Below are 26,079 nucleotides of genomic sequence, written 5' to 3' on the forward strand. Positions count from 1 at the left end.
TCGCACTCCTGCGAGGAACCACTGCAGATAATAACAATTCTCTTTAGAACTATTGGTTAGCTGTGAACATATCACCCAAAGGAATCACCTTCGACCCTTCAGAGAAAAAAATGCATCGCAGGAAACTAGGTGATATATTCCATGGCAGCAGTGTTCTATCCTTATGTAATGCCCTTGTTCAGATTTTTACCCTTAGTGCTGTTGGGCATTTCCTTTACTAGATTTCTGCAAAGGCAGCGTGTCCTGCTAGTGGAATGCTCAGGCTTCAGCTGAAGATGAGGGGGTCAGAATGTTGAACGTAGGAATTTTGTGTTGACCATTCAAGATAGTGGAATTGCACGATGGTTCTAGAAGGACAGAGTTTTGTGAAGGACACAGCGGCGGATCATATTCACTTTGACGGGAGCTACAGAGAGGACAAGAGGAAAGACGGCTGAGAATGTCATAGGAAAGAGTGTCCTTGTTGCAGCTGAATGGCTCCAATGAGCAAGGACCAATAATTTCGAGAGACAGCCCGTTGGTTCGACCGGATTCTGTTAAGAGGAAGGTCAAATCAGTCGGATGAAACTCAGTGGCAGGAAGAAACCCACAGACCGCAGAGTATCAGCACCCTACGGAATGTGGAGGAAGTCTCAGGCACAAGCAGCAGTCCAAGACACAGACAGGCACATCGTAAAATGGAGAACATGCAAGGACGTAAGCCGTTGGTGAAAAGGCCAAAGTCTAACAGCAAGGAGCGGGAAACCATCAATGCAGATATGAGCCTGATCTTAAGTGGCATCAAGGGATCAGCAGAAAAGAAGTTAGAGAGGATGGGTGACCTGATCTACAGCTACGGAAAGGAGAAATTTGGAGTGAAGGAGCAACTCAGCAGGAAAGATATGCCTCCTCCCCCCAATCCCATCGTCTCCAGGAAATCCAACGACTTGTTAAAGAAAGAAGAGGCCTGAGGAAGTTGTGAAAAAAAGCAACAGCAGAGGAAAGGGAGGGCATCAACCTCCTTCAAGAGGACCTAAAGCAGAGGCTCTCGAAGCTGAGCAGAGCAGAGAATTTAAGGAAACGACGCAAAAAGAAGGAGAAAGCAAGAACAGACTTCTACAAAGATCCCTTTGAATATATGAACGGCATTTTCACAAAAGAGAAAAGCGGATACTTGAAAGTTTCAAAAGAGGATGTTAAAAGACATCTCACAATCATCCACACTGATAGGCGAAAAAATGTACAGATATTTGTCCCAGCTGACATCCCACAACATCAATTTAGCATCAGCCCTCCCAAGCTAAGTGAGGTGAAAGAGACAGTGAAGAAGGCAAGAACGGCATTAGTGCCAGGCCCTAACGGTGTTCTGTATTGTGTCTACAAGAACACCCCGGATATTCTGAAATTCCTTTGGAAAAACATGAGGGTTGCGTGGGAAAAGCAAATTATCCCCAAAGCCTGGAGAAGTGCGGGGGGAGTTCTGATCCCAAAAGAAAAGAATTCGTCCACCATCGAGCAGTTTCGTCAAATAAACCTTCTGAACATAGAGGGCAGGATCTCTTTCAGCGTATTGGCACAAAGACTTACAAAGTATTCGAAACAAAATCATTTCATTGATACGTCAATCGAAAAGGCTGGCATAATGGGCTTCTCGGGTTGCCTTGAGCATACCAGAGTAATATGGCATCAAATCCAGATGGCTAAGAAAGAAAGAAAGGATCTGCACGTCTTGTTCCTCGACCTGACCAATGTCTATGGATCAGTTCCTCATTCCCGACTGTGGACTGCTTTTGAATTCTTTCAGGTGCCTGCAACAATAACAAATCTGGTAAAACACTACTTCCAAGATCTTCAAGTTTGTCTCACAACTTCAGACTTCACCACCGCGTGGCAACCACTGGAAGTAGGCATCATGGCGGGGTGCACCATCTCCCCATTGACCTTCATTATGGCAATGGATCTGATTATCAGAGCTTCAAAATGGGTTGCAGGAGGAAAAGGGCTACAGTTTGGTCAACGGTTACCACCGATACGAGCCTATATGGACGATATAACAATACTGACGATAACTGTCCCCTGCACCAAGAGACTTTTGGAAAAGATTCATCAAAACATTACATGGGCCAGGATGAAGATCAAGCCCAGCAAGTGAAGAAGCATCTCCATTGTCATAGGTCAAGTCACGGAAAAAAGATTTCATATTGATGGACCACCTGTCCGAACTGTTTCAGAAATGCCAGTGAAGAGCTTCGGCCGATGGTATGATGCTAAGCTCAAGGACACTGAGCAGTATGAACAACTCAAAAAGGATACTATCATGTACATAGCTCGCATCAACAAGACTTTGCTGCCAGGAAAACTCAAGCTGTGGTTCTTCCAGTTCGGCATACTCCTAAGACTCATGTGGCCTTTAACAGTGTATGAAATCCCCATCAGTAAGGTTGAAAAGCTCAAAAAGAATGATCAACAAACATGTAAAACTGTGGGTTGGACTTCCACGATGTTTAAGTCCTGTTGGACTGTACGGGAACGGCAAATTGGAATTACCAATTGCAAGTCTTGTGGAAGAATTCAAATACACCAAAGCAAGGTTGGTCATGACCCTTATTGAATCTGAAGATACTGTTATTCGAACAGTGTCTCCCCCCTGTAGCAGGGGGAGGAAGTGGACCCCATCCGAAGACATTCAGAGTGCTAAACCTGCTCTTCACTTCAGGGATGTGGTTGGCCAAGTCCAACATGGGAGAGCGGGGCTCGGGCTTGTCCCAAAGGCTCCTCAATGGCACAAGGCAACATCAGTGCAGAAGAGACGTCTCATGGTGAAGGAGTTGAGAAGACAGGAGGAGGCAGAGCGACACGCCAGGGCCGTCTCAATGACCAAGCAGGGCCATTGGACTAATTGGGAGAGCCTGGAAAAGAGGAAACTTAGCTAGTGTGACATCTGGGAGATGGAGGTTTCTCGGCTAAGTTTTGTCATCAGACCCACTTATGACCTCCTACCCACACCCCAGAACCTGAACCAGTGGTAGGGAGAAGACCCCGCTTGCTCTCTTTGTCAAGCACCTGGATCACTAAGGCATACTTTAACAGGATGAACCACGATCCTCACCCAGGGGCGGTACACTTGGCGTCATAACCAAGTTCTCAGACAGCTGGCATCAATCTTGGAACAGAGGCGAATCACCACAAATGCTCTCCCACAAACATCGGAAGGAAATGTCAACATCACACGATTTGTACCAGCAGGCCAACCTCCAGAGTACCATATAACATCAAAAGATGTAAGCATTCTGCAGGTTGTTCGGGATTGGAAAATGGACGTGAACTTGGCAAAAAAAAGCTTATGTTTCCCCCATACATTGCGGCTACAACACTCCGGCCAGAAATGGTCCTGTGGTCCATAACAGCCAAGCTAGCCTATGTTGTGGAATTGACAGTACCATGGGAAAATGGTGTCGACGAAGCCTATGAGAGGAAAAAGACCAAGTACTCTGAACTGGCAAGGGAAGCTGCCCAGAATGGCTGGAAGACCAAGATTTTCCCTGAAGTAGTGGGATGCAGGGGAATCGTTGCTACATCTACGACCAGTCTATTGAAGAAGATGGGGGTGAGGGGTCACTCCCTCCAACAAGCAATCAAGTCCTTGTCAAACGCAGCAGAAGAAAGCAGCAACTGGATTTGGATTAAAAGGAAAACAACAACTGGGCTGCAAGATGCACACAGGAGGGTATGGAACAGAGCGGGGTGCATCTGGGACGCCAGGTAGCACCGTTGAGTCCTCTGGAGACGTCGTGGGCTTATCAATGAAACGTCAAAGCAGAAGGAGGCCCACCTGATGACCCCGATGACGTACTACCCTCCCTCCTTGTCAGCACCCCAAGCCCACTGCCAACATCGAGAGTGCTAACTTACCATAAGGTTTCAAACATCAAGTCCTGGTAGCTCTACTATTGATTACATTTTCGCTCAAGTATAGTCACTTTAAGTTAAATGCCCAGAGAAAATAGGCTCACAGAGAATTCAGGTCTGGCAATTTTTCCAAGTTGTCTAAATAACGAAATCACAAGGCAACTTTATCTGGATCCTCAAAACCGAATATATAAATGCTGAACGGATGCTGATGAACTAAAATCAGAAGTTATTTCCTCCTGTCCTATATATTGCTTCGTTAATTTTCGTGAAGTACTAAACTATAAAGTAAATAAGCTATTCAAACAGCATGAGTTGTAGAATCCTTCTCTTTCAATCTTTTTTATTAATTTAAATATCATAAACATTACAGAAAATAGATACAGAGAAATTGGGATTACATTATTAATTATTAGTTTATACAAGTATAAATTCAATTGACACATAATTAGTGAGCCTCCCAAAATCTCACAAAGTACAAATATAGTATAGGAAAAATATAAAGTGAAAATACAAAAATATCATGAAAAAAACAAAGAAAAAATAAATATATATATATACCCCAATAGAAAAAAAACTAATCCAAACCAACCAGAATAAAACTAAACTAAAGAAAAAAAAGAAAAAGAATGGGCTATTGTGATACCTCAGATAAAATCAATAGTTGATTATATTGAAGTAACAAAATAGAATTGGAAAGGGTCAAATTACATCACGTGAAAGTATTGAATAAATGGTCTCCAAATCTCTTCAAATTTAATAGAAGCGCCATAAATGACCCTTCTATTTTTTTTCTATATTTAAACAATACATAGTCTGAGAAAACCATTGAAATGTAGTAGGAGGATTAATCTCTTTCCAATTCAATAGTATGGATCTTCTAGCCATTCGTGTAAGAAAAGCAATCATCCGATAAACTGAGGAGGTCAGATGACGTTGTTCTATCATTGGTAAACCAAAGATTGCAGTAATAGGATGAGGTAGAATCCTTAAATGTGAGTCTCTAGGTTGTGAGTCAGTGCTGTGTGAATTCAATCACGTTGGTTCAGAAGCCTATTGGTGGTAACGGTTGTAGGGTAGACAAATAAATCCATCGCCACAGATTACTCGTTAGATCTAAAAAAGATAGCTGAAAAAGACAAAGAAAAATATGTTTTGAATGAAAAGACAAATATTTTTATGGATACACAAGTACTGGAAACATTCAGTGAGTCGTACAACAACGCATATGTCAGTAGCACAAATCGAAATGGAAAAAAAAAGGTTAACTTGTCAGCTGTCAGGCCATTTGGCAGATGCAACCTTTAGATTGAACAGTTCCTCTGATAGCGCATGACATGAAATATTAGCACAAATCAATTTGTTAAATGGTTCATATTTATCATTTCAATTAATAATAAAAGTCAATTAAATGTTGACATCAATGTTAGCTGAGATGTTTTCTATCTTGTCCAGGTATGCCTGGGCATGCTTAGGCAAGACGGATGTTACATGGTAGGACAGGTTTCAGAACGGGTATGAAGGCAACACACCCACGCCGTTCTATGAATTTCGTTTACTTGTAAATCGGTTGCGATCAACTTGATGCGCATGATCTTCTCACATAGCATTTTGTATGAATCGTCAATGCCGGCTGATTGTTCTTCGGCACTTTAGCCAGAAACCTAAGGAACTGACTGCAAACGAAAAGCAACAACAAAACATTTTAGCATAGTTGAACTACTGCAAAGCGTCGGCACGGTTATGCAATTAAACGAATTATTTCAATGAAAGTTAATTTCTTGTTTCTCCAAATTCCTACGTTATGTAAGTAGTCCGTACTCATATTTGCATTCTGCCTTAAGTGAGAGGGAAAATCGTATGATTCAGCACTTTAACATAAGAACATAAGAAATAGAAGCAGCAGTAGGCCATCCGGCCCATCAAGCCTGCCGCAACATTCAGTAAGATCATGGCTGATCTGTCCATAAACTGAGCTCCATCTACCTGCCTTTTCCCCGTGACCCTTAATTCCCTTATTATGTAAAAACCTGTCTAACTGTTTCTTATATTTAGTCAGGAAGCCTCAACTGCTTCTCTGGGCAGAGAGCTCCACAGATTCACCACTCCCTGGGAAAAAACAGTTTCATAGAAACATAGAAACATAGTAAATAGGTGCAGGAGTAGGCCATTCGGCCCTTCGAGCCTGCACAGCCATTTATTATGATCATGGTTGATCATCCAACTCAGAACCCCGCCCCAGCCTTCCCTCCATACCCCCTGACCCCCGTAGCCACAAGGGCCATATCTAACTCCCTCTTAAATATAGCCAATGAACTGGCCTCAACTGTTTCCTGTGGCAGAGAATTCCACAGATTCACCACTCTCTGTGTGAAGAAGTCTTTCCTAATCTCGGTCCTAAAAGGCTTCCCCTCTATCCTCAAACTGTGGCCCCTCGTTCTGGACTTCCCCAACATCGGGAACAATCTTCCTGTATCTAGCCTGTCCAATCCCTTTAGGATCTTATACGTTTCAATCAGATCCCCCCTCAATCTTCTAAATTCCAACGAGTACAAGCCCAGTTCATCCAGTCTTCCGTCATATGAAAGTCCTGCCATCCCAGGAATCAATCTGGTGAACCTTCTTTGTACTCCCTCTATGGCAAGGATGTCTTTCCTCAGATTAGGGGACCAAAACTGCACACAATACTCCAGGTGTGTTCTCACCAAGGCCTTGTACAACTGCAATAGTACCTCCCTGCTCCTGTACTCGAATCCTCTCGCTATAAATGCCAGCAAACCATTCGCCTTTTTCACCGCCTGCTGTACCTGCATGCCCACTTTCAATGACTGGTGTATAATGACACCCAGGTCTCGTTGCACCTCCCCTTTTCCTAATCGGCCACGATTCAGATAATAATCTGTTTTCCTATTTTTGCCACCAAAGTGGACAAAGTTTCCCCTCAACTCCGTCCTAAATCTTTTCCCCTGAATCTTGAGGCAATGTCCCCTAGTTCTACTCTCACCTACCGATGGAAACAAATCCCCTACTGCTGTCTATCAATGCCTTTCAAAATTCTGTATGTTTTAATATGATCCTCTCTCATTCTTCTGCACTCCAGAGAGTATAATCCCAGGCGACTCAATCACTCCGCATAGGTTAACCCCTTCATACCTGGAGTCAACCTGGTGAACCTCCTCTGCGCTGCCTGCAAAGCCAGTATATCCTTCCTTAAGTATGGAGACCAGAAATGCACACAGTACTCCAGGAGCGGCCTCACCAGTACCCTGTATAGTTGCAGCATGACCTCCCTGCTCTTGAATTCAATCCATCTAGCTACGAAGGCCAAAATTAAGTTTGCCTTCTTAATAACCTTTCGTACCTGCAAGCCAAATTTGTGATTGATAAACAAGCACTCCCAAGTCCCTCTGCAGAACAGCATACTGCAATCTTTCACCGTTTAAATAATAATCTGCTCTTCTATTATTCCTTCCAAAGTGGATGATCTCGCATTTGCCAATGTTGTATTCCATCTGCCAGACCTTGGCCTACTCACTTAAACTATCTATATCCCTCTGCAGACTCTCCACATCCTCTGTACAATTTCCTTTTCCACTCAGTTTAGTGTCATCAGCAAATTTTGCAAAGCTGCACTCAGTCCCCTCTTCCAAATCATCAATGTAAATGGAAAACAGCTGCGGTCTCAGCACCGACCCCTGCGGCACTTCACTCGCCACTGACTGCCAACCGGAGAAACACCCATTTATACCAACTCTCTGCCTTCTATTGGTTAACCAATCCATTATCCATGCCAAGACGCTCCCTCCGATTCCATGCATCCGTATTTTATTTATAAGTCTCTTGTGCGGCACGTTATCAGACGCCTTCTGGAAATCCAAGTATACGACATCCACCTGTTCCCCTCGATCCATTGCACTCATTATGTCCTCAAAGAACACTGGTAAGTTTGTCAAACAGGAACTGCCCTTTCTGAAGCCATGATGCGTCTGTCTAATGGAACCACTCCTTTCTAAATGTTTCGCTATTTCTTCCTTAATGAGAGCTTCAAACATTTTCCCGACTACAGATGTTATCTAACTGGCCTACAGTTGCCCGTTTTTTGCCTACAACCTTTTTAAAGAAGTGGCGTGACATTTGCTGTCTTCCAATCCGCCGGGACCTGCCCAGAGTCTAGAGAGTTTTGATTCATGATTACCAACGCGTCTACTATAACCTCCGCCAATTCCTTCAGCACCCTGGGATGTATTCCATCAGGACCAGGGGACTTATCTACCTTCAGTCCCTCTAGTTTGCTTATCAGTATCTCTATCACTATCACTACCGACAAAAAAAAATCTGTCCAGTGCAATTTATTCTTGTATTTGGGAGTTCCAGCATTTGTACTCCTCGTTTAAACATCAGCTTTGCATAGCTACACTGTTCGCGCGGAAACGTAGACACCTGCCTCTACAATTAATAATGTTCGGATCATTAGATATTTGTATGCAAGCATCTAATATATTTGTATATTTGTATCATGGAGAAAGTGAAAACATGCAGTGTCTATGTTATTAGCAAAAATTTCGAGAGAAGTATCAAACTTCCTCCTTGCGCGCAGAATGTATGATCAATATATTGTTTAGACTTGTATGCCACGGTTGCACGCAACTAAAACAGGATAGTGCAGAGGGAAAATGGAAAATATAGCAGTTGATTGGAAGACATCCGATCAATCATCTAGTTATTACACTTACATCAAATCATTAATTGCTTGTCAAATCACAGCACTATGTCAATGCATACGTTTGAAGTCCTGCAAAGCGAAAATTCTAAACTAAACTGAAGAGTGATTAGCTGTTTTATGCAGGGAAAAACTTGCGATTGTTTCAACACTTTATTATTCCGCTGTTCTTTTTCAGAGGAAGATCGCCACGAAAATGAATTCGATAACTTACATACAACATTTTAGATTCATTAGATGACTTTGCTGAGACTTGCGTGGGATATACAAATATTACATTTTATAATTAAGCTTTAGTTACCCCTTTCAATCTTATACTCAGGTTGAGCCACTGCTGTACTCTGTAATGCTGGTTTACGTCGAAGGATTTCAGAAATTAACGTCAAATATGAAAGACACCATTGCAAATAGACATTTTTTTCTTAAATCGGCACATGTAAATTTGGAAAGCACCATAATACGTTGTAGTTCTTATTCTTTCGGCATCAGAGAGCGCCTTGCAGACAAAAGGTAACACGAAAGGATATGTCTTATTATATATGAATTGATAAGTTGATATTCAAGGACAATCAACCGTATGTTATGCGCTGATAACACTTTAGATTTTTTTATCTCTAAACAATTCTTGGCAAAATATTGAATCATTAAAATTAGCGCCAGCGATTTCCTCATCGCATCCGCACTGTTTTGGAGTCTGGCAGTTTAGCTCTAGTAAGTTGCACATGATCAGGAGATTACACTGGAAGCAGTCTCTAATTCCACACAAATTCACCAAAACTAATTGTGGGCAGTAGGGAAATAATAAATTTTGTTAATTTAGTTACCTTCACCGCCTAATAATCGAATCAACCGAGAACAGAAAAGTACAGCATAATGAATTGGATCCATTCGAACGACCACATCCATACCGATTGTAATGCTTTTCTCCCCTCTCCACCACCACCAACCACCCCCTCCTCACCCTCCCATACAGGTTTAGGCACCACAGCTTCAGTTAAAAAAGGATGTTGATAATCTTCCTTCTCCATTATTATCGTTATCATCTTTGTGTTGTCTGCAAAATTGGCCACAAAACCAACAGTTCCGCTATCCAGATCATTGACATTTAATATGAAAAGAAGAGGTCCCAACACCGATGCCTGCGAACACCACTAGCTACCGATATTTAACAGCACAAAGCCCTTTTATTCCCACTCTTTATTCCTGCAATCTTCTGTCTATGTTAGTATATTTCCTGTCATAACATGGCTTGTTATCTTGTTTAGCAGCCTCTTATGCAGCACCTTGACAAGAACCTTCTAAAAATCTAAGTAAGCAATTACCACCGATTCTTCTATATGTTATTTCCTAAAATAATTCCCAGTGCCATGAAACTTCATGCTTAACGACGTACATGCTACGGAAATCAGGCAATTTAGCCTATAATTGCCTCTCTTCCTTCATGAAAAAGTCGTCTCACCTAGTCCCACCGACCTGCACTCAGCCCATAACCCTCCATTCCTTTCCTGTCCATATGGAGGCCGTCTCTAAAGATAAATAGGTATCTAAAAATAAAATACTATCTAAAAATAAAATATTTTGCTATCCAGGGGATCAAGGGCCTGTTTTCCTTAACTCTCTGGTAAAATGCATTGCTTTACGACGATCTGATCATCCATAGAATGATTAATCATTATCCTTTTTCAAGATTTAGCTTTCTTCATATTCCTCCGAACTTACCAGACAGGAATTAGCAATTAAGTTCGATGTCATAGCACCAGTGACTGTTGATTCAAATGTTTGTCCATAGAATGCAGACAATTACATCTGTTCTCTTGAAGAGCATTATTACAATTAATCTCATGAAATATCAATTTTCCAGATTCCACTGGGAAGACAGAAATATAAATTAAATCACGTCTCCAGAAAACAAAATGTAAAACGCCATACAAGCAAAATCGTACACACATTACTCACACATTACTACTCGGAACTGAAAAGGTTTTCTTGAGACATTGCAAAATGTTTCTAACGTTTGTGTATATCGCAAAATAATCTACTGCTCTAAATTCGATTTGGTATTGATTAAACCAGAAGCTTGCCATCGCAATGATCAAAAGTACTAACAAGATATGCTGAAACATAAATTACAAATAATCTTCATATTTTCGTGTAACAAATTATGTTTTCATGCTTAACCAGAGAGAAAAATATTGTCCAATATAGTCATTGATCTTGACCTCCTCTTCAGAATTTATCTGAACGGAATTAATTATTAAGCACAATGTTATGACTATTGATTCAAATGTGTAATTGTTTTCCTTATCCGCATACTACAGGCAATTACGAAACAACTATCCTAACGCAGTGAATTATTATAACCAATCATAAGATTGATTAAAGTCGCGGGAATTGACTAAAACATAAGCGTTGGGATGTGTGTCATTAATTACTCACTCACACAATACATGATTCTTGTGCAAAATTATGTTTCATTCTACAACGAATCTTCAAATGAGTATATTCGGCATCACATTAGGGTATCGACCTTTGACCATGTTTTCACACCGCAAACTACAGTGAAATATATGCATTGCTGGTCATTAAGCAGATCATTCTGCGTACTATTTCTGCCACTGACAGCCGATAAACAAACGAACTTGCACAACTGCAAAAACGACGCAATTAATTTGAGAAAGCAGTTATTTCAAATTAATCACTATATTAATAAATTGGTATGTTGTTCTTGATCCTCCTACATGGGAAACGTAAAACATATTTTAGTATGAACAACTTTATCTCCAGTTGCCATTTTTTTTAAGTTGATTGCCTCGATTTTGTCCGTCAATCACCAGTCACTGTCATGGTCCAGTCCGTAAAGTCCATATTCCTGTTCAAGGTCCGGTCTATCTACCCGTGCTCCAGGTTTTCCTGTCTACCCTGTGTCTGTTCTTTCTGAGCTCTAATTGAGGCAGCTGATCCTAGTTGGGACTGGCCGTATAAATACCTTCAGAGACCAGGGCGTGGCTCTGGATTGTTCTTGTCCTTACTCCTTGTATCCCTTCCCCTGCCTTCTGTTTCCTCGTCTGAAGCCCTGCCTTGTCTTGCCGGTAACTCTCTCCTCGCCTGAAGTTCTCGTCTCGCCTTGCTTTGCCAGAACCCTTGCCTTGTCTTTCCGGTAACCTTCGCCTCACCTGAAGTTCTCATCTCGCCTTGCATTGTCTGAAGCCTTGCCTTGTCTTGCTGGTAACTCTCGCCTTGTCTCGCCTGCAGTCTTGTCCTGGAGCCACCCTGTACCTAGCTCCCTTCCTGTCCCTTGCCTCCGCCCAGGTAAACCAGGACGTTTTACCGTTACCTGCGGTTAGTACTGCCCCTTCCTGTCCCTTGCCTCTGCGCCCTGCCCAGGAGTACTGCACCCTGCCCAGGTGATCCGCGCCCTGCCCAGGTGATCCGCGCCCTGCCCAGGTGAACCGCGCCCTGCCCAGGAGAAGCCCACCTCCTGCCAAGCCCCGCCTCAAGTCTTCTGCCTCCAGCCTCCAGCCTCGCCTCGCCTCAAGTCTCCTGCCTCCAGCCTCGCCCCGCCTCAAGTCTCCCCGCCTCCAGCCTCCAGCCTCGCATCGCCTCAAGTCTCCTGCCTCCAGCCTCCAGCTCCTCCCGCCTCAATCTCCTGCCTGCAGCTTCCAGCCTCCAGACCCGATTCAAGTCTCCTGCCTCCAGCCTCGCCCCGCCTCAAGTCTTCTGCCTCCAGCTTCCAGCCTCACCCCGCCTCAATTCTCCTGCCTGCAGCCTCCAGCCGCCTCCCCCCTCAAGTCTCCAGCCTCCAGCCTCCAGCCTCGCCCCGCCTCAAGTCTCCTGCCTCCAGCCTCCAGCCTCTCCTCGCCTCGTCTCCATCCTCCAGCCTCACCTCTCCTCGTCTCAAGTCTCCAGCCTCCTGCCAAGCCTCGCCTCGTCTCTTGCCTAGCCTCGAGCGTAAAGACTCCATCCTCCTGCCTAGCCTCTAGCCTGAAGACTCCAGCCTCCTGCCTAGCCTGAAGATTCCAGCCTCCTTCCTAGCCTCAAGCCTGAAGACTCCAGCCTCCTGCCTAGCCTCAAGCCTGAAGACTCCAGCCTCGTCCTGCCTGCCTGCCAAGCCTCTTCCTTGTCTAGTTCTGGGGTCCGAGCCAGAGTCAAGACCCAGGTACTGGGTCCTTGTCCAGTCTCTGGCTCGGAGTCCAAGCCCGGGCTCCTAGCTCTCTTGTTCAGTCCTGTTCCAGGTTCCTGGTTTTCCTGTCCATGTCCTTGCCATCGCCCTGTATCCTGGTCCTGTCCCTAGTACTTCAGTGTCTGTGTCTTGCACTTGGGTCCGTTCCCAGCCACCGCCTTATGACAGTCACCTGTTTTTAGATCCTTAGTGGTGCAGATGCTTATGCTTATATTTTGCTTTTCCATTCAGTCACTTGTTTTCTGATGCTGTCTCGGGCACAATTTATATAAGTGTAAAACTAAACGCGATTATGGAAGGCAGAGTAGCAACGTAACTCGATTGAAGCCAAATGTATTAAAATCCCGTCATGCCTATAATTCATTTCGGCTTATTGGGCCATATTGAGGGCTCTGACCGTAGTCTTCACCCACTCGCTGTCATCTTATGTAAATTGATTGATATTCTTCGATAACATCATATTCAAGCTGCATGGCTACGTCTCAGCGACAACCAGGTCAGAGAGGTTATTTTGTGACCCAAATTCCCTGACTCAAGTTGAAGCAGGGATATTTGTTTTTTTTCTTTTAATTTTATTCCATTTGTCCTTTGTTTAAGCCAAGAAGCAAATTATTTCCCATGCAGATATATGCGGAAGTTATAACCGATTGTGCACTGAGATAAAATGTGTTCTGGAGTGAAAGGATACAGCTTAGGTAAATCAAAGAACGGTAAATTACTCACAAATAGCTACAACCTTCAACCATTGCAAAAGTCATAAATTTACATATTGAATCCAGACTGCAGACGAGTGAAGCTTTCTTTTATTAAGTTGAATCGTGAACAATAGCCAAATCAGAAATGCTGACCAAAGAGAAATCTGATAGGCCAATCAGATGATTCACTGCTGCTCAGCGATAACAGGCATAAGGGCCGCTTGCCCCTGTGCCACAGAAACACACCTGAACAGTGCGGCAGAGTTATGTGCTATGCATGACCTGATCTGAAAGCATCATCTTGACTCATAACAGATCGTGTTCACGGTGGAATTGCTTAGTCAAGGTGATTAGCACAGATGGATAAATTATACCTCCACTACCCCAATACTGCATAGTATGTTAATTGTGGAACCTAGCCTGAAAGCTCAGACGTCATGCAATATATCTGTTTCTCCGTATTTCTCAGTAAACAGGGATAGTTGCCTAACCGACTTAGCCAGTAAAATGACTTACTGTTGGCAGATCTATGAGAAATGATTGTCCTCAACTACCAAGATTGCTGTCGAATTCACTGAGATGTTAACTCCACTTACTTTGTTATTACATTCCTAACACCAATTTATGTGGTATATTAATACTCAGTCAACAAAAATGTGTACTCACAAACAAGATAAAACCTGCAGATGGAAAAGAGTAAACAGTCGACGTTTCGGGCCGAGAACCTTCATCTGGACCTTATTCATTACCTGCACCCTGTATATTTAATTATTTGACTCTTTGTAGATGACTTGTATCACATGTTCAGCAGGTTGCAGTTATTTACTTTATATTTTCACTCTTCGCTATTCACCAGCACATAACTTTTGCAATCCCAACCCTTATTCTTTTTTGGGGTGGACGGTGATGGGGTTCAATCACCCTCTCAAAACTGAGACTACACGTTTTATAGGTCAGCATTGAAAAGTGTTGGCCAGAATTTGAAAAAAAAACACTTTATTTCCCGTCGCAATATGATGTGATGTCTTCGACGCATTTTTTTCTCGTCACGGATTTTAAGAGTACAGTTTATAGCAAGGAGTTCTTGATATTTATCAATTAGGGCATCGTTTCTTTGCTTTCTATTTCAATAATAAATATCGAATAATTGCATACCTTTGCTGATAATTTTTGCCTATAGCCTTTTTTTAAAAACATAGGAATAGAAGTAAGGTGTTCAGTTAGGATAAAAATTTTTACCATTTCTTCCCATCGTTAGAACAACTCGCCTGTTATTATCTCCAGTAAGAGGGAATCCAATCTCTGTACTTGATATTTAATGACTTGCTGGAATCCTAGTTTCAGTATCCTCATTGCCATTATTGACCAGGAACGTAACATCTCTGGCCTCTTAAATATTGCCCTAGAGAAGCTGACTACTCAGCAGAGAATTACTTACCCCATAAAATCACAAGAGGTTTCACATTCGAAAAGCTGTGTCACCTCCAAATACATTAATATTACGCGTACATTAAGCCTAATTTACGTAAGACACGATTTGTGACAGCACAATCCAGTCCACTCGCCATAGTAATGTCATTATTCTCCATCGTCGTAATACTTGAAATATTTGTAATATTAGCATTCTTAATAAAACAATGCGAGTTTTCGACTTTTTGAATGTCAAAATTTAGAAAATTCTCTATAAACTTTGAATTCATGACTTCCTGATGTTCGTCAATTACAGTTCGCCACTAGCGGCGGACCATTTGATTGGAAGAGGAAGTGAGCTTTGCATAGGTCGGGGTGAAAAGTTTTATAACAGGAGCGTTTCGTGGGGCTCAACACATCAGCGGCGGACCAATCGATTCGAAGAGAGAGTGAGTTTCGTACAGATCGGGAAGAGGTGAGCAGACGCACTAACTCGTCATCGTGCAAGGACGCTGAGAAAGCTCCGAAATAAAAACGAGACACTAGACGCGGGCCTAGGCGAGGTAAGTAACTTTTTTCCCCCTCTAACAAGAATAGTGGGTATGACTGCGAGGCCATTTCTCTGTTCTGGGTATGAGTTGTGGTTCTGTATATCCGGGAGACGACCAACCTCTCTGACAGGTGCATCGAGCAGCAGCTCCTTAAAGACCGAGTTAGGTAACTGGAGCTACAGCTCGATGGCCTTCGGCTTGTTAAGGACACTGAGGAGGAGGTCGACAGGAGCTACAGGCAGGTGGTCATCCAGTGCCACAGGAGACAAATAAATGGGTGACCCTCATGAGAAGGAAGGGACGGCGTCAGGTAGTGCAGAGCACCCCTGTCTCTGTCCACTTTAAATAAGTGCTTCACTTTGCGTGCTGTTGCGAGGTGGGAGAAACGACCAACCTGGGGGAAGCAACAGTGGACGTCCCTTTCGAACTGAGTTCGGCCCTGTGGCTCAAAAGGGTAGGGGACGGAAGAGGATAGCAGCTGTAATATGGGACTCTATAATTAGGAGACAGATAGGCAATTCTGTGGGAGGGAAGAAGAAGCAAGGATGGTAGTTTGCCTCCCAGGTGCCAATGTTCGTGATGTTTTTGTGCTCTTCCACAATATCCTGAAATGTGATGGTGAGCAGCCAGAGCTAGTTGTACATATCGGTGCAAACGCCACAGGTAGAAAAATGGTGGAGGTCCTGGAAGCAGAATACAAGGAGTTAGGAAGGAAACTGAGCAGCAGAACCTCGTCCCTTACAAGCCTGTTCGTGTTCTTTGAGGAAGTAACAAAACACATTCATGAAGGTAGAGCAGCGAATGTGATGTAGTGAGGCACTTGATGAGGTTCCCCATGAAAGGCTCCTTCAGAAAGAAAGGAGTGATGAAATCGAAATAGACCTTGCTTTGTGAATCCACAATTAACTTGCCACAGAATTTAAACTGTGGTTGTCGATGGCCCGTATTCTGCATGGAGGTTGCTGATCAGTGGTGTTCTGTTCTGGAACCCCTCCTGTTTGAGATTTTTATAAATAATCTGGATGCAGAAATAGAACGGTGAGTTAGTTTTCTGATGACACTACGTTGGGGTGCTGTGGATAGCCTGGAGAGTTGTCAGAGTTTACAGCGGGACATCGATAGGATGCAGAATTCGGCTGAGAAGTGGAAGATGGACTTCAACCCAGGTAAGTGTGAAGTGGTTCATTTTAGTATGTCAAAATTTGAAGACAGAATATAATATTAATAGTAAGACTCTTAGCAGTGTGCAGGATCAGAAAGGTCTTGGGGTCCGTGGCCATAGGACACCCAAAGCTGCTGCGCAGATTGACTGTGTTGTTGCTAAGGCGTATGATGTGTTGACATTCAGCAACCGTTGGACTGAGTTCAAGAGTGGTGAGGTAATGTTACAAACATAGAAACATAGAAATCCTACAGCAAAATACAGGCCCTTCGGCCAACAATGCCGTGCCGAACAGGTACTTCCTTTAGAAATTACCTTAAGGTTACCCATAGACCTCTATTTTCCTAAGCCCCTATTGTATCCGCCTCCACCACCGTCGCCGGCAGCCCATTCCACGTAGGAAACTGACCACTGACAGCTCGTCTGAACCTACTTCCAAGCACCTTAAAACTGTGCCCTCTCGTGTTCACCATTTCAGCCCTGAAAGAAACCCTCTGACAATCCTCATGATCAATTCAGCAGGCCAGGCAGCATCTCTAGGAAGAGGTACAGTCGACTGTTCGGGCCGAGACCCTTCGTCAGGACTAACTGAAAGAACAGCTGCTAAGACATTTGAAAGTGGGAGGGGGAAGGGGAGATCCGAAATGACAGGAGAAAACAGGAGGGGGAGGGATGGAGCCAAGAGCTGGACAGTTGATTGGCAAAAGGGATATGAGAGGATCATGGGACAGGAGGTCTTGGGAGAAAGAAAAGGAGGAGGGGGTGAAAAAGCCAGAGATTGGGGAAGGTGTATAGTGAGAGGGACAGAGGGAGAAAAAGGGGAGAGAGAAAAAGAATGTGAGTATCTAAATAAATAACGGATGGGGTACGGGGGGAGGTGGGGCATTAGCGGACGATTGAGAAGTCAATTTTTATGCCATCAGGTTGGAGGCTACCTCCAACCTGAGTGTGGCTTCAGCTTTACAGTAGAGAAGACCGTGGATAGACATATCAGAATGGGAATAGGACGTAGAATTAAAATGTGTGGCTACTTCAAAGATAAAGGGGTGGGGGAGGGGAAGCAGGGAGGTGATAGGCAGGAAAGGTGTCGAAGGAATAGGGGAAAGCACAATGGGTAGTAGAAGGAGGCGGAACCATGAGGGAAGTGAGAGGCAGCTGGAGGAGGGGGCAGTGTGAAATAGGGACTGGGAAAAAAGTAGGCGTAAGTGCCCGAATAGAAAGATAAGGGGAGGGGAAATAGGTAAGCTCCAAGATGGTAGGTGACGCCAGGTGGATGGAAAAGGTCGAGGACTGAGCAAGAAAGAATCTGGCATGAAAAACTAGTGAACAATAGACGAAATAAAAAAAGAGTAGGGTCCGAGAGGGAAGTAGTAGTCTGCTCTGTGGATTTTAGTTAGCAGGTAGAAACGAGTGTTGTAAGAGAACTATATGTTTGCTGGCAGTATTTGGAAGTTCTCTGGAGTAGATGAGGTAGGTAAATGTGTCGGAGACACTTTTCCGACCGTGTGGTGCTTGGTCCGCCGCGAGAGGTTGGGTACAATAAAGTGTTTGAGAGATGCTGCCTGGCCCCGGTAAGGTAAATGTCAATGTCCCACATTACAACAACTCCCGCTTTGTCTGCGGGAGTCATTTCTGCCTCTAACATCCACCCTGATCTTAAATTCACAATTCTTTTTAAACGACACTCGCAAAATGTTCAAGCAACTCAGCAGGCCAGGCAGCATCTGTGGAGAAGTATAAACAATCGAAGTTTTGCGACTAAACACTTCATTAGGACTGGAAAACAATATGAGGAGTAAGAGATGCAGAAGGGAAGGAAGAGTACAAGGTGGTAGATGACAGGTGAAATCGCGAAAGGGGAGGGGTGAAGGAAAGAGCTGGTAAGTTAATTGATGAAACAGATAAAGGGCTGGAGAATGGCGAGTCTGCTAGCAGACGGTAGAATACCAAAGGAGAATGAGAAGGGCAAGAGCACCAGAGACAGCTGATGGGCAGGTAAGGAGATAAGGAGAGAGGGAAAGCGGGCATAACTTCTTTTGTCGTTCTACCTATGTCGTTGCTACCCACATGGACTACGACAACGAAAACTTTCACCTCCCACTGCTAATTCCTCTGCCGCCAGATAGGATGTTCCGAACCCAGGAACCAGACAGGCAACACAGCCTTCGGAACACTCTATCCTCGCGACAGAAAACCCTCTTTGCTCTCCTAACAATACTACTCCCAATTACTACTACATTTCTCTTCATCGGAGCCCCCCCCCCCCCCCCGTTGAACTTCTCCCCGAACTACGGTGCCACTGTTGGAGTTCTCATCCTCCCTACAGCGCTCACACAGGGAGCAGGAATCATAGACCTGTTGGACAAACTGAAGGTCTGTGCCTCCTTCAACAGCGCTTCTTGGATGCCACTACCCTCGTCACTCGCAGTCATACCCTCTTGTCCCTGACCACAGACCCAATTTGAGGCAGCTAATCTAATGGGTGTGACTACCTCCTGAAATAGAGATTCCAGGTAACTTCTGATGTGGCGCAGTACTTGAAGCTCAAATTCCAGGCAATCAATTTTGAGCCTGAATTCTTCGAGCAGCCAACAATTGTTGCAGGTGTGGTCACCAGGAACCATAATGGGGTCCACAAGCTCCCGCATCATGCAGCCACAGCGCATCACTTGTTCCTGCATCATCTCTACTTAATTTAATTAGCTCTTTTTTTTTTTAGCGTGTTGCACCATGCAGTCAGCCATTCTTGTCTGGTGCGTGGCGTCAGGATTGGTCTCCTTTGGTATTAACTGGGTCACGATATGAACGTTTTTGACTCGCCCCCTTTTTTTACGACGCCCAGTGGCTAGCTCGACGCTCTACCCGGCATAGATGGAAAGCGTGCTCGAGGGGTGGCCCGACTTGGATTCGAACTCGGGAGCTTTTGCTCCGGAGTCCGGCACTGATGCCATTGCGGTAGTTCTTCTAACACTGAGTCTGGTCCTGTTGCTCAGAAAGTTAAGGAACTGAACAGGTTGTCATAGATAACAGTGGACTCTATATTTAGGGATACAGACAGGAGATTCGGTGGACGCGAAAATGAAACATGGATGATAGTATGTTGCTCAAGTGCCAGGGTCTGCGATGTTTCTAAACGCGTCAAGAATATTCTAACAGTGTGGGTTGGGGAGCAACCAGAAGCCGTGGTACATATCGGTACCGATGACATGCGGAGAAAAATGTGAGGTCCGGAAAACAGAATACAGGAAGGAAGCTGGGAAGCAGGACCTCAAAGGTAGTAATCCCGGGATTGATGCCTCCACCAAGTGACAGTAAGGACCGGAATAGAATGAGGGTTCAGGTAAATGCCCTGCTGAAGCATTGGAGCAGGAGGCAGGGATTCAGATTTCTGGATCTTTCGGACACCTTCTGGGGCAGGCGTGCCCTGTAAGAAGGGACGGATTGCACTTGAATCCGACAAAGACGAATATCCTTGCAGGCAGGTATTCTAAAGTTGTTAGGAGTGGTTTAAACTAACTTGGCAGGGAATGGGAGCCAGTATAAGAGAGCTGAAGATACGTTTGCAGGTTTACCAGCACATGATGGGCGTATTGTGAATATAAGGAAGGACAACCCAATGACTGGGTACAAATGCAGACAGTGTAAAGAGTTCAATTGTACCACAGACGCAATATAGAAAATGGCGAAGAATGCAGGACTGAAGGTAATGTATTTAAAATTTATTTAGTATTCGAAATAAGGTGATGCACTCGTGGCGCAATTAGAGTTTGGTCCGTATGACCTTGTCGGCATTACGGAGTCGTGGCTGAAAGACGATCATAGCTGTGAGCTTAATATCAAAGGATATACTTCTATCGAAAGAACAGGAAACATGTCATAGGCTGTGGTGTGGCTGTGCTGGTAAGAGATGGAATTACATCTTTAGAAAGAGGGGACATCGAGTCAGAGAATGCCGAATCTTCTGAGTGGAGTTCAGTCTGCAAAGAGATCTGGAAAGGCCGTGTAATAAGTGTAATGTCTCAAGTGCACTGGAGACTTCAATATGCAAAGGCATTGGGAAAATCAGGCCGGTATTGGATCACAAGAGAAGGGAATTTGTTGAATGCATACAATATGGCTTTTTAGAGCAGCTTCTGCTTGAGCCTACTGGGAGACAGGCTATCATAGATTGTGTGTTGTGTAATAATCCATTTTTTATTAGGGATCTTAAGGTAAAGGAACCATTAGGTAAACACAATTTGATTGAATTCATATTGCAACGCAGGAGGGAGAAGCAGATACATCGCTATCGCAATAGACTGAAGGGAGGACTGCAAAATTGCAAATGTCACTCCACTCTATAGAAAGGAAGAAGACAAAAGAAAGGAAATTATAGATCAGTTAGCCTAACCTGAGTGTGGCGCGTGGCCAAGTGGTTAAGGTGTTGGACTAGCGATCTGAAGGTCGTGAGTTCCAGCCCCAGCCAGGCCTTGCATGACAAATTTGACAGAGTTCTTCGAGGAAGTAACAAGCGGGGTGGATAAAGGATAGGCATTGGACGCTATTTACTTGGATTTCCAGAACCATTTTATAAAGTACCACACATGACGCTGCTGAACATGATAAAACTCCCTTGGCTTACTGCAAAGATACTGGCATGGATAAAGAAATAGCTGACAGGCAGGAGGCAGTGTGTGGGAATAAAGGGAGATTTTTCTGATCGATTGTCAATAACTAGTGGTACTCCTCAGTAGTCAGAGTTGGGAATGATACGTTTCACATTGTTTGTCAATAATTGCGAAATGAAATTAATGGATTTGTGGCAAAGTTTGACGATGATACGAAGATAGGTGGAGGAGTATGTACTGCTGAGGAGGCAAGACAATTGCAGAAGGACTTAGAGATGTTGGAAGAATGGACACAAAGTGGCAGATGGATTAAAATGTTGGGAAATGAATGATAATGCATTTTGGTAAAATGAATAATAGTGCAGACTACAGATATGAGAGTCGCAAAGGGACTTACTTAGGATTCCTCGTGCAAGACTCCCAGAAGATTAATTGTCAGGTTTAGTGTGTAGTAAAGAAGGCAAATGTTGGCATTCATTTTCAGTGGAATAGTATATTTAAACAAGCAAATACTGCTGAAGTTTTATTATACACTAGTCAGGCCGCACTTGGAGTATTGTCCACAGTTTTGGGACTACTTATCTCAGAAAGAGTGTGCTGATATTGGAGAAAGACCAGAGAAGGCTCACGAGGATTGTTCTGGTAATGAAGGGGTTAATTTATGAGAAGCGTTGGGAAGCTTTTGGAGGGTGCTCACTAAAATTGAGAAGACTGCGAGGGGTTGGGTGTGATCTCATTGGATCCTACGGAACAATGAAAGTATAAACGTTTGTACGAAATAAGGTGGAAGTGCAGAGGATAGTTGGGTTGTCCAGAACTGGAGGAAAAACCTCAAAATAGATGAGTGAGCTTTTAGAACAGAGGTATGGAGGAATTTTATAGCGATAGAGTAGAGAACCTGCAGAATGCTGAGCCACAGAGAGCTCTGGAGGAAGTAGGCTGCGGGTATATAAAAAGCGAAAATTGATAGGTTTCTGATTGGTCAGGGCATCAAACTTTATGGCGAGAAGGGAGGTGTATGGGGTTTAGTGGGATCGGGGATCAGCCATGATGGAATGCTGGGGAAGACTCTCTGGGCTGACTGGACTATTTCTGCTCCTGAGTCTCATAGACTTTTGGTCTAATAGATATATAAAGGGACATGATATCCATAATGGAAATCAGACAGTCAGGGCCATGGGACGAAAAGCTGCTGAAGCGATAAAAGCCATGTAACGAGTCACGGATGTAGGTTACAAGGGATTGAACAATAGGGACAAAACGGAGTCTAGGTAAGCAGACATAAGAGCATTTTTTTTTAAATTTCCTTGATGTCCATGCTTCGAAATCCTGCAAATTACACGCTAAAAACACACCATAATTCTCATCACATTACTTCGCGTGGTTTAAAAAAAAAGTTTATATAACTTTCGAAGGACAAATTGGAAGCAGCAATAAATTCAAAGAGAATAAGTGAAAAAAAGGAGGGTGGACGATAGTTGCAATTGTTGTCAAAGGTTGTTTCTAAATGAATTTTGATCTGCGACTTGTAGATGATCCGTTGCTATTTCTTATGATGTTCGATGTTTGGAATAACCCTCTAATGCATAATCATTGAGTTCCATTGGCTGACTCCAGTTTATCAGCTGGAATGGCCAGATATAATTGTTTACACAGTACCATGTATATCTGGCCCAGTGGCAATAGGTTTCCAACTGCTACAGCGTTCAAATCATGCAGTCCTGTTCCAGTGCCTTGTTTTGTGAGCATTCCTTACAGTATAACAATCTTCACAAATGGACCTTGACATGAATTTTGTAAGCTTGGTTTATTGTTATTCCGGTTGCTTATTTGATTGGTTTTTCTGACTTGGAGCCCAGACACCCATGTTAAACCCACACAGCTGTTGCTGTTTTTGTGGAGTTTATATTTCGCCCACTACCAGAAGTGTTCTATCTAGGTACACCGGATCCGCCCAACATTCCAATGTCAGCGCCTGGTAAGTTAACTACCAGATGAAAAGAATTATCATTGTGTTGAGTTAAGCAATATAATTGGTCAGGAATTAGCAGGTCTGTTGGAATGATGTACAATAATCGTTCACTGTCGTTTGCTGAATATCGAGGCTACTTAAAATAGTTTTTTTCAGAAAATCCAACAACGAAGAAAAAGTGCCCTCGGAACTCTTTGCTGTGAAGAACGTTAAGTCCAGTTGGAAATGGAGCACAAAGAATACGCCACCAGTGGTCAGCTCTGTGATTCAGAATTTAAATAAATGAGTGCTGGACTGTCTCACCGTGTTCAATATCAACAGCTAGCAAAATTGTTGTAACTTTTGGACAAAATTATTTCAGTGCACTGTAGTAGTTGCCTAAGCTCTTGAAAAATATGAAATATATATGAATTTATGATTCTTTCCGCGTCATTCTGTAGCTTCTAATTAAAGATTAATTATCTCGTTATCGAAAACATGAGACTCACGCTCCTTCACAAACTAATAGCATGTTTTTTTTCTGTTTACCGAATCAACAACAACGAATTGTACCTTGAAAAATATTTCTGACCATTGATTCTGAAAGGAAGCGATTGTTAAAGGAGACAAGAGTGTTTAGACCGAATGGCACTCCTCGCTAACTTAAACCGCGCGTGCAACAGAGTCTTCCTCGGTTTAGGTTAATCATATTACTCAGCTGCGTAGAATGAGGGTACTGATTAACGATCTGCCGGGTCTTAAGTTGTATTTTATTTTACAGTCCAGACCTTCATTCAGTGTTGAACTGGGCAACAGTGCAAAGCAATGGACAATGGTTAAATTCAATTCGAAGCTCAGATAGATACACACATAGTCACATGCATGCATTTAGTACATACATAGATAAATAGAAACATACGTACATAGGGAAGGTAAGAGAGTAAGTGCGACAGCAATTGACAAATAGAAATGTGAAACTGCAGGAGAAATTTCGGAAGAAACAACTCGAAGAAAAATGTTTCGGAGAAATCATGTTTCAAATATGAGGAACTGTTCGGTAAACAAACTGAAAGAAAGTACGTTAGGATGATAAAATTTTGAGAGTGGCGCACATTGAAACAGACTTGAAATTCCAGGCCTTCTCGTGTGCTTAATGTTACTGTCGTTTGTGGTCATAGTTTTCTGGTTATGTGACTCTTAACGTCTTTTTCGGACTGATTTGCAGCCATAATCCGATGCTTCCACCCTGCCCGATACGTGTATAATATAGAACATAAGGGTGACAGCCACTTTTATCCCTTCGCCATGTTTCCATAATGGTTATACTATCTTCCTTCCACGCAGTGAAGGGAGGTTGACAGCAATGTAAAAAAAAAATGAGAGATGTACAAAAATATGAGAGACATAGAGAGGCTTAATCCACGCTCTACTTTTCCTTTAGTAGTTGACTTAACAGTTAAGAGGTATTTGTTTCAGCTGAAAGGATTCAAACAAGAAAATATTTACATGAAGAATAGAATGAAAGAGGAACTTGAGGTATTCATATGGAGTAAACTGCTAGCGCAAGGAGATGAGGCAGATAGGAATCGAGCTGTTGAAAGGGTTTTGGACTGGTCGTGCGTTGGAAAAGTTTAGAAGGCTATGTGTCTAACATTGACGAATGACACTAGTATGACTAAAACATTATGGTCAGCGTGTACTTGGTGGGTTGCCGGACGTGTTATCGTGTTGTATAATGCTCTGACGTTATTACTATGATACTCCTTGTTGAAATATATGGAGATTAAGTAAATTCATCGTTTATGGGCAAGCAAACAAGAATCAAAAATTATGAGGCTACCTGCATTTTTGAGATATTGATATGAACAAAAGTTTGGTCAACATTCTCCCGCTGAATCCATCAACTTGATGAACAAAGCTGATAAACAAGAGAAAATCTGCATATGCTGGAAATGAAAGCAACACACAAAGTGTTAGAGAAACTCAGCAGGCCAGGCAGCATCAATGGATAATAAAGTACACTCGAAGTTTCAGGCCGAGACTTTTCAGCAGGTCTGGAGTAAAGAAGATGAGAAGTATATTTAAGAGGAGGATGGAGAGAATAACACAAGGTGATAGGTGAAACCGGGAGGGGGAAGGGCAAAATAAAGAGGTGGTGAAAGAGGTACGAGGATGGAGAAGGGGGGTGTCCGATAAGAGAGAACAGAAGGTCATGGAAGAAAGAAAAGGAGGAGGGACACAAGAAGGAAGCGATAGGCAGACAAGGGAATAAGATCAGAGAGGGAAAAGAGGATGGGGAATAGTGAAGGAAAGGTGGGGGGGGGGACAATTACCCGAAATCTGAGAAATCGATGTTCGTGCTATCAAGTTGCAAGATACCCAGACGCAATTTAAGAGAATTATGAGCTGGACGCAGTGGTTGGTGGGATGGTAGGTGAGGACAAGAAGAACCCTATCCCTGGTAAAGTGATGGAAGGATGGGGTGCATGAAATGGAAGAGATGTGGTTGAGGACGTTGGTGGCGGAGGAAGTGAAGCCTCTTTCTTTGAAAAAGTGGCATATCTCCTTCGCTCTGGAATGAAAAGCCTCATACTGAGAGCAGATGTGGCGGGGACGAAGGAATTGAGAGAAGGGTGGTTTTTTTACAAGCATCAGGGTGGGAAGAAGTATAGTCCAGGTAGAGGTGAGAGTCTGTGGATAAGCTGCCTCCAGAGATAGAGACAGTGAGATGGAGAAAGGGGAAGGGGAAATGCAACTGCTTTCAGATTAATGTTTAAACAATCCGATAAAGGTAATTCACTAATGTCTTAGTGGGGAGGGGAGTAGTCTATGCATATTAAGCCGTGCACAAAATTGTGCAGCATTCCACTGCTGCCAATTTTTAAACACATATTGTGAAGAATTTTAATCTTCCT

This window comes from Mobula birostris, chromosome 5 (genome assembly GCF_030028105.1).
Source record: "Mobula birostris isolate sMobBir1 chromosome 5, sMobBir1.hap1, whole genome shotgun sequence".
Taxonomy (NCBI): domain Eukaryota; kingdom Metazoa; phylum Chordata; class Chondrichthyes; order Myliobatiformes; family Myliobatidae; genus Mobula; species Mobula birostris.